This window comes from Lactuca virosa, chromosome 4, assembly GCF_052849685.1.
Source record: "Lactuca virosa cultivar CGN04683 chromosome 4, Lactuca_virosa_CGN04683_v6, whole genome shotgun sequence".
NCBI lineage: Eukaryota > Viridiplantae > Streptophyta > Magnoliopsida > Asterales > Asteraceae > Lactuca > Lactuca virosa.
The window spans coordinates 510,519,059-510,529,400 of NC_136429.1; positions in this window are offsets into that span (position 1 = coordinate 510,519,059).

The window sequence follows — 10,342 nt, forward strand, 5'->3', positions numbered from 1 at the left end:
AGTCCGGAACTAACCAAGGCCTTGCCCTCTGCATCGGACCGAAGTCCAGAAACTGCATCGGACCGAAGTCCGGAACTAACCAGGGCCTTGCCCTTTGCATCGGACCGAAGTCCGGAAACTGCATCGGACCGAAGTCCGGAAACTGCATCGGACCGAAGTCCGGAACTAACCAGGGCCTTGCCCTCTGCATCAGACCGAAGTCCGGAAACTGCATCGGACCGAAGTCCGGAACTAACCAGGGCCTTGCCCTCTGCATCGGACCGAAGTCCGGAAACTGCATCGGACCGAAGTCCGGAACTGACTGAACATAGCATAAAATAAACATAACTACTAGCATAAACACAGATACTGCATACTGCATCGGACCGAAGTCCGGAACACATAACACAAAGACATACTTGAATCACAAAGACATCAAGCACACTGAACTACTGCATCAGACCGAAGTCCGGAACTGACTGAACATAGCATAACATGATCATGGCATATAATATGAACACATATACTGCATACTGCATCGGACCATAGTTCGGAACACATAACACATACCATGCCTGTATCACAAAGACACCAAGCATACTGAACTACTGCATCAGACTAAAGTCCGGAACTACTGCTAACTTAAACGGGCCGGCATTGTGGCCGTAGACCCGTTCCTACTGAAAGGAAACTCACCTCACACTGCTGAAGTCCCGAAGACATAATCCCAGACTGTTGAAGTCCCGTAGACTCAACCCCAGCTGCTGGATGACAGATTCCCGAACTGTCAACACCAAAATAACACCCAATTAATAATTGGGTTCTATCTCATATCCATAATTCCATGCTTGGGGTAAAAGACTACTTTACCCTTAACTTAGCTTGACTCAGTCCTAAGGCCCAATCCAAAGGCCCAAAGTCCAACTATGGCTCAAAGCCCAACCTTTGGCCCAATTTTCCAAATTAGGCCCAAACCTCTACATGGACTTCCTTTAAGGCCCAATTATTCAGTCCAGTCCAACATGTCTCATTCTAAGGGCCCAATATCATAAAACCATCTAGGCCCAACTATGGCCCATCTATGGCCCAATTTTGCAAATTGGGCCCAATCCTTCATATGGGCCTTACCCTAAAGCCCAAATAATTACTCTAGTCCATTTGATTATTCTTGGATGGCCCAACACAAAGCCCGAGTGAAACTAGGGTTTCACATAAAATGACGATTAGGGTTAAGTGTTTCTTACTTAACCCATTAAGGACTTAATCCATTAAGTCCTTTACTCTACTAGATAAGTGCTATGAAGTGATTGGGCTTTAATACACAATTCAACCTTAATGGCCTAAGAGTGTGTCCAATAAGTCTAGGGCCCAATTACTCACAATTAGGGTTTTCTAAACCCTAATTAGGGTTTCCACTCAAACATGGCCCAATAGGCCCAAAATTAATCTTTAAGCCCATTAGGGTTTTGGCTAGGTCCATTAGGGTTTTGCTTGAGGGGCACCACCCACTACCACCTCGGGTAGTGGTGGTCCATAGCGGCTCACGGCGGTGGCCACCACCTTACGGTGGTGGTTATTATTATTTTTATTACTAATCAAAGCTAATTACAATTACAAGTTTTACTCCAAAACTAACACACACACTAACTAAGCTAACTACACACACACACCCACACCATGGTGGCCGGCGGTGGCGATTGGCGGCAGCCACCACCTCACGGTGGTGGTGATGCCTTTTCCGACCAAATAAACACTCACACACTACTCCACTGAATCAAACACACACATACATGCTTCTGATTTGCGAGATTCACCCCAGCCACCCACTTGGTGGCTCACGGCCGCGACGACAATAGTTTTGGGACGGCAGCCACCACCTCACGGTGGTGCCGGTGGTTTCAATTGGATCCCAATCACGCAGCAACACACGTCTTCAACGGAGCAGCAGCAGCTGTGCTATTGACCGGAGATGGCGGCTGAGATCGTTGAAACGAAGGTGGCGGAGGTCACTAGCGACGACGACATAAAACATAAGAAGAAGAAGACCTCCGATCTTGGTCCTCGTTAACGCCAACCACGAGAGGGACGAAACACAACTTGCAACAGTGGCACGACATTGGCTGCTAACGGTGGTCAAGGGTGGCAAGAGCAGCGGTGGCTGAGGCTGACGGTCCCCACCGGCGATAACGTGGTCGGCTGATGACGGAAGCTAGATGGAGTTTCGATCGGTCGGAAAGGGAGGGGGGTCGGGTGGTTGCTTGGTGGCTGCTAGCTGGTCGGAGAACGGACCAGATGGGTGGTGACGGCGCCGGAGTTGAAGGAGGCATAATGTGGAGAGATGATGGCTGCAACCTAGTTCTAGGGTTAGGGTTTGCTGTGACTTATATATCCCACTCCACACCAAGCTTGTTATCATAATGGCAAGACTGATCCCTCCTCATGACATTTTCTTTCAAAATAAGGCCATATTTTACAAAGCAGCCCCCCAGCATCCAAGATTCTTTCACATTAAGTCCTTAAGTTACCATTTTACTCCCTGCCTTCATAAATACTTACAAAACTAATCTGGAAATCATTTCTTACTATTCCTTATACACCCAACCACTATAGTGAGATGGTCACCATCCTGGGCACACCCTAGCCTTCTCAGGGTAGCCATGACCAATCTTGCAAAGCCTTAAATTCCACTGGTGAAAGGATTCCTCACAACCGTCTACATCTACTCTGTCTGATATTTGCTGCCTTTAGATTGTCTGATCCCCTGACAGACCACTCATACTAAATCATTATCGATGAAACCAGCCTGCTTATCTCTCAACTGACCCCTCAACATCCTGCTAGCTCGAAATTTCCACTACAAAATAGGTTCACAAACCTAATTATCCCTGTAGATCGCTTATACTTAGCCAATGCTCAGCTATTTCCGCTGTGAGTGACTTGTCACTTCCCAATAAACCAGCTATCCTTCCTGTACTTGCACTTAGGGCACAATTACTAACATTGCCCAAACGCTGAAACTGCCCAAACACTGAACTGCCTGAAGCAGTATGCTGCCACATGGTTGCTCTCCAAAATCTAACGAGACCTCCCTGGTCTCAGTTCGTTCACCAATTATCTGAAATACCGGGTTCCGGCCCGGTTGCGGAGCCAAAGGACTCCCACTTAGTCGCCTCACACACCTTCTGAACAAATTCCTTCTCTAGAACTAGTTGCCACTACTTTCCATGCTACTGAGGCTCTAATAACTTTCTGATCTAACTGATCGAGTCCATACGTCGAATCCTGACGTCACCAAACCCAAGGCTAAAAGTGACTGCTACATGACCATTGGTACCCTCATGTCATAAATGACCTTAAGCAGTCCAATGCTTCCTTGCTCTCATCTCTGTAGTGGCACTTCTACAATCTTATCACTGGCTTAACCAGGTCTAATCCGTCTGGGAAATTCCGAAATCCAATCCGTGGATTTCCATTTCCTCACTGCTACACCCGATATGGTGGGTACTACTGTTCTTTCCGCGTCCAAACAACGCACTCACGCTATCTACCAACCTAGTGAAGCTACGGCTACACCCGCAGACTTACAACACTCTATCACTGTCTGGCTGCTAGTGAATGCTACGGCTACACCCGCAGACTTACAACACTCTAACACTATCTGGCTACTAGTGCATGCTACAGCTACACCCGCAGACTTACAACACCCTATCACTATCTGGCTGCTAGTGAACACTACGGCTACACCCGCAGACTTACAACACTCTAACACTATCTGGCTACTAGTGAATGCTATGGCTACACCCAAAGACTTACAACACTCTATCACTATATGGCTGCTAGTGAACGCTACGGCTACACCCGCAGACTTACAACACTCTGACACTATCTAATTCGCTGGTTACTGATCCGAACACATCCAACATCGAGCATACACACGACCTAGCATCCAAAACTAAACCCATGTCCTGACTTGAATCCCCCATCTGATTCCCTAAGGATTGCCGGCATTCATTCCGAGAACGCGATCTCATAATGAGCAAGTTTTTTCCGAACTTCCATTTCACACTACCCTCAACTATACAGCCACTTGGGCTGTCTTCCTTCCTGACAAGGATGCGAAGCTTATTCCAGTTTCAAAACTGCTCCTACTTTTGAATCCCTAGACGATTCTCCCCCACTTTGATTCAACTAACGTCTGACAACACAATACTGGAAGGATTCTCAATCCTTCTTACCATTCTATGCTCAACCTGCTGAAACCACGCTTGCCATGGCTAGTGTTTCAATACTAGCCAGTCCGGAAGATCACACCGCCTCCAAGAACCCAAATAAATCTCCATTAATAACCCGCTAAACCCAGGAAGCTCCAAATCTCAGTTGGAGACCTCGGAATCTCCCACTGCATCACGGCCTCTATCTTGGCCGGATCGACTAGAATATCCTTCTGATTGACAAGGTGCCCAAGAAATTGCACCCCGCGCAACCAGAACTCACATTTGGAGTACCTTGCAAAAGGTCTCTCCCTCCTCAAAGTCGCTAGCACCTCCCTCGGGTGCTTCTCGTGCTGCTCCTCAGTCTTGGAATAAACCAAGATGACGTTGTACTTTTCCAATCCTGTAATCTGGGGAATTGGTCTATCACTATTCGCTAATGCTTCTCGGTATGCAAGTGGCATATGACATCTCTTAAAAATATAATTCAGAAACAAACGGAGGGTAACACAGGGTTACACTTACTCAACTCATGGAACAAAAGGCTCCCTTGTGCAGTTTCCCGCAAGTGCTGCACCGAGTCTGATCCTACTAGTCTCTCGAAAGCTAATCTGAAATATACGGTCTCCTCCCGAGACCCCTCACTATAAGCAACTGATCTGGTTCCCTCTTCCCAGTGTGCTCGAAGTCAATATCCCGCTCTCGAGCTCTAGAAGTCATATCACTCAGGGTCTCACACCCCGAGGTACTCCCGCTCTACTTGCTATCATTCTGTGGTATGTTTTGATAACTTACCTTCTTCATTTCCTCATCTGCTGCATGCTGTGGTACGATATACGCTCTTTCCCGAGACTTGGCAGTGATCTCTGCCACAGTCTCAGTCGTCTGGTGGAGATCTAACAACTATTGCGCCAGCTGCTGCGCCTCAATTGCCTGGGCACACTCTGCCCAGAATCTGGTCTAAAAGTCATCCCATGACATAGCATTAACCACATTATCACTCAAATCACTACCAACCTCTTCCTATCAATCTCGTGCTCTATCCCTCAGGAGACAGGAAGTAAGTCAGATCTTGCCTCCTTTCGAGACAACGTCTGGTACGAAAAGTGTTGGTGACATCTGTCAACCATCTGCTGCTAACAATAGGGTCCCTAACCCCCATGACAATCTGAATCCTCACAAACTCTGAATTCCCGAGACGTCAACATACGAGTCTCTATCATGACTGCTATCTCAGTGCGGAAAGCACTCGGTCTCTCATCACAAATCTCTATAATTCCCTCCTTGATCACACTGAGGATCACAGGAGTCTGGTCAATGATACTGCTCATCATTCTCAGATGGAATAAACTCCCTCATCTGTTAATCAATCTGCCCGGCTACAGAGTCCGAGCCTGATCCCTTGTCGACACCAGGACTACCATCTGGTCTACCACGTAGCGCCACTATACTCGGCAACACACGATCACTAACATCACAATACTCATCCAAACTCGAGGGATCTCACACACTACAAGTTCGCTGGTCTTATCTCAGCCTTCCTTGATTCGAGTACGGATCCTCTGCTTTCAGTAGTACGGGCCCATACTACCTTCCACATCTATCCGTACTTTCCTCAAGAACTACCTTGACTCCACCAAGTCCCTTTTACTGCTACTGCTCTCTGCTACTCTCATCCTAGGCTTACCCCAGGCAAATCTCCGACCCAAACCAGTCCTCAGCTGCTGAAGGCCTCCTTGTAATGCCAATTAGCCATCACCTGAATACCATCACATGTGACGAGGCTCAGATAATCCTTCGAGTAAAAGACTCGTCCCCACAACGGTTAGACTTAAACAAGAGCTGTGCAATAGGGCCAAATCCAGCACTCTGAGATTATTCAACCCTGATCACATGTGACGTGACGTATTCACCTAATGGCTAACTCCCATAACTCAGAGTCCTACAAAGCACAATGCAAGCAAACATTCAGACACATGAAACTACTCAAGCAAATCTATTTTCATAACGAGAAACTGTACTAGCATACAATGCTAAGCTCATACTATCAGGCATAACCTAAACAGGCTATCCTACTACTGTCTACTCAATACTAGCATGCAATTCTCATAAAGCTGAAACACATATAGCAGACACATAAGGCATCCTCCTAGATCCTTAGTCCTATTCTAGCATGCTGTTCTACTGAAACTGAAACTGATAATCATAACATAAACTTGTATGGGTAATTTGGGAGTACTTACTTGAGCTTGGCTGATTGCATACACCACACCCTTTTCTCTTTTCAAAATTCTTTTCGCTTTTTCTAAAACGCTTTTCTCTATACTTTTCTAAAATTGTTTTCTTTTCTCAAAATCCATTTGTAAACATGGTTTTTCTCTTGAAAACTTTATACCACTTCCTTAGTTTGAGTTCAGACACACCCGAAAGTGTGCCCGAATCCCTTAAACCAAGGCTCTGATACCAACTTGAAACATCCCAAAAATACACTCTGAAAATTTCATTTTAAATCAGTAATAAAACCACAGTCATCATACGTCGTAGAAAAATCAAAACAATGTATCTCAGAATAATATAACAACTGTCATGTATATCAGAGTATAAACATCACAGGCTGAACAAATGGTGTGTGCACTACAATCTTTCCGAGCTCCTCTTTTGAAAACTGAGTACCTGAAACCAAAACTGAAAACTGTAAGCACGAAGCTTAGTGAGTCTCCCCAACTACCACATACCATACAATAACATATAAAGCACATACTGGGCCTCGCCCACTACATCAGACCGAAGTCCGGAAACTGTATCGGACCGAATTCCAGAACTAACCAGGGCCTTGCCCTCTGCATCGGACCGAAGTCTGGAAACTGCATCGGACCGAAGTCCGGAACTAACCAGGGCCTTGCCCTCTGTGTCGGACCGAAGTCCTGAAACTGCATCAGACCAAAGTCCGGAACTAACCAGGGCCTTGCCCTCTGCATTGGACCGAAGTCCGGAAACTGCATCAGACCGAAGTCCGGAACTAACCAGGGCCTTGCCCTCTGCATCGGACCGAAGTCCGGAAACTGCATCGGACCGAAGTCCGGAACTAACCAGGGCCTTGCCCTCTGCATCGGACCGAAGTCCGGAACTGACTGAACATAGCATAACATAAACATAACTACTAGCATAAACACAGATACTGCATACTGCATTGGACCGAAGTCCGGAACACATAACACAAAGACATACTTGAATCACAAAGACATCAAGCACACTGAACTACTGCATCAGACCGAAGTCCGGAACTGACTGAACATAGCATAACAAGATCATGGCATATAATATGAACACATATACTGCATACTGCATCAGACCATAGTCCGGAACACATAACACATACCATGCCTGTATCACAAAGACACCAAACATACTGAACTACTGCATCGGACTAAAGTCCGGAACTACTGCTAACTTAAACGGGCCGGCATTGTGGTCGTAGACCCGTTCCTACTGAAAGGAAACTCACCTCACACTGCTTAAGTCCCGAAGACATTATCCCAGACTTTTGAAGTCCCGCAGACTCAACCCCAGCTGCTGGATGACAGATTCCCGAACTGTCAACACCAAAATAACAGCCAATTAATAATTGGGTTCTATCTCATATTCATAATTCCATGCTTGGGGTAAAAGACTACTTTACCCTTAACTTAGCTTGACTCAGTCCCAAGGCCCAATCCAAAGGCCCAAAGTCCAACTATGGCTCAAAGCCCAACCTTTGGCCCAATTTTCCAAATTAGGCCCAAACCTCTACATGGACTTCCCTTAAGGCCCAATTGTTCAGTCCAGTCCAACATGTCTCATTCTAAGGGCCCAATATCATAAAACCATCTAGGCCCAACTATGGCCCATCTATGGACCAATTTTGCAAATTGGGCCCAATCCTTCATATGGGCCTTACCCTGAAGCCCAAATAATTACTCTAGTCCATTTGATTATTCTTGGATGGCCCAACACAAAGCCCGAGTGAAACTAGGGTTTCACATAAAATGACGATTAGGGTTAAGTGTTTCTTACTTAACCCATTAAGGACTTAATCCATTAAGTCCTTTACTCTACTAGATAAGTGCTATGAAGTGATTGGGCTTTAATACACAATTCAATCTTAATGGCCCAAGAGTGTGTCCAATAAGTCTAGGGCCCAATTACTCACAATTAGGGTTTTCTAAACCCTAATTAGGGTTTCCACTCAAACATGGCCCAATAGGCCCAAAATTAATCTTTAAGCCCATTAGGGTTTTGGCTAGGTCGATTAGGGTTTTGCTTGAGGGGCACCACCCACTACCACCTCGGGTAGTGGTGGTCCATGGCGGCTCACGGCGGTGGCCACCACCCTACGGTGGTGGTTATTATTATTTTTATTACTAATCAAAGCTAATTACAATTACAAGTTTTACTCCAAAACTAACACACACACACTAACTAAGCTAACTACACACACACAACCACACCATGGTGGCCGGCGGTGGCGATTGGCGGCAGCCACCACCTCACGGTGGTGGTGATGCCTTTTCCGACCAAATAAACACTCACACACTACTCCACTGAATCAAACACACACATACATGCTTCTGATTTGCGAGATTCACCCCAGCCACCCACTTGGTGGCTCACGGCCGCGACGACAATAGTTTTGGGACGGCAGCCACCACCTCACGGTGGTGCCGGTGGTTTCAATTGGACCCCAATCACGGAGCAACACACGTCTTCAACGGAGCAGCAGCAGCTGTGCTATTGACCGGAGATGGCGGCTAAGATCGTTGAAACGAAGGTGGTGGAGGTCACTAGCGACGGCGACATAAAACATAAGAAGAAGAAGACCTCCGATCTTGGTCCTCGTTGACGCCAACCACGAGAGGGACGAAACACAACTTGCAACAGTGGCACGATATTGGCTGCTAACGGTGGTCAAGGGTGGCAAGAGCAGCGGTGGCTGAGGCTGACGGTCCCCACCGGCGATAACGTGGTCGGCTGATGACGGAAGCTGGATGGAGTTTCGATCGGTCGGAAAGGGAGGGGGGTCGGGTGGTTGCTTGGTGGCTGCTAGCTGGTCGGAGAACGGACCAGATGGGTGGTGACGGCGCCGGAGTTGAAGGAGGCATAATGTGGAGAGATGATGGCTGCAACCTAGTTCTAGGGTTAGGGTTTGCTGTGACTTATATATCCCACTCCACACCAAGCTTGTTATCATAATGGCAAGACTGATCCCTCCTCATGACATTTTCTTTCAAAATAAGGCCATATTTTACAAAGCAGCCCCCCAGCATCCAAGATTCTTTCACATTAAGTCCCTAAGTTACCATTTTACTCCCTGCCTTCATAAATACTTACAAAACTAATTTGGAATTTACACTTTTAACCTTCAACATCTAAAATTCTTTGCAAATCAGTCCGGGACTTACATTTATTAATTTATTTAAATAAACGGGGTGTTACAACTCTCCCCCACTTAAATTAGATTTCATCCTCGAAATCATTTCTTACTATTCCTTATACACCCAACCACTATAGTGAGATGGTCACCATCCTGGGCACAGCCTAGCCTTCTCAGGGTAGCCATGACCAATCTTGCAAAGCCTTAAATTCCACTTGTGAAAGGATTCCTCACAACCGTCTACATCTACTCTGTCTGATATTTGCTGCCTTTAGATGGTCTGATCCCCTGGCAGACCACTCATACTAAATCATTATCGATGAAACCAACCTGCTTATCTCTCAATTGACCCCTCAACATCCTGCTAGCTCGAAATTTCCACTACAAAATAGGTTCACAAACCTAATTATCCCTGTAGATCGCTTATACTTGGCCAATGCTCAGCTATTTCCGCTGTGAGTGACTTGTCACTTCCCAATAAACCAGTTATCCTTCCTGTACTTGCACTTAGGGCACAATTACTAACATTGCCCAAACGCTGAAACTGCCCAAACACTGAACTGCCTGAAGCAGTATGCTGCCACATGGTTGCTCTCCAAAATCTAACGAGACCTCCCTGGTCTCAGTTCGTTCACCAATTATCTGAAATACCAGGTTCCGGCCCGGTTGCGGAGCCAAAGGACTCCCACTTAGTCGCCTCACATGACTTCTGAACAAATTCCTTCTCTAGAACTAGTTGCCA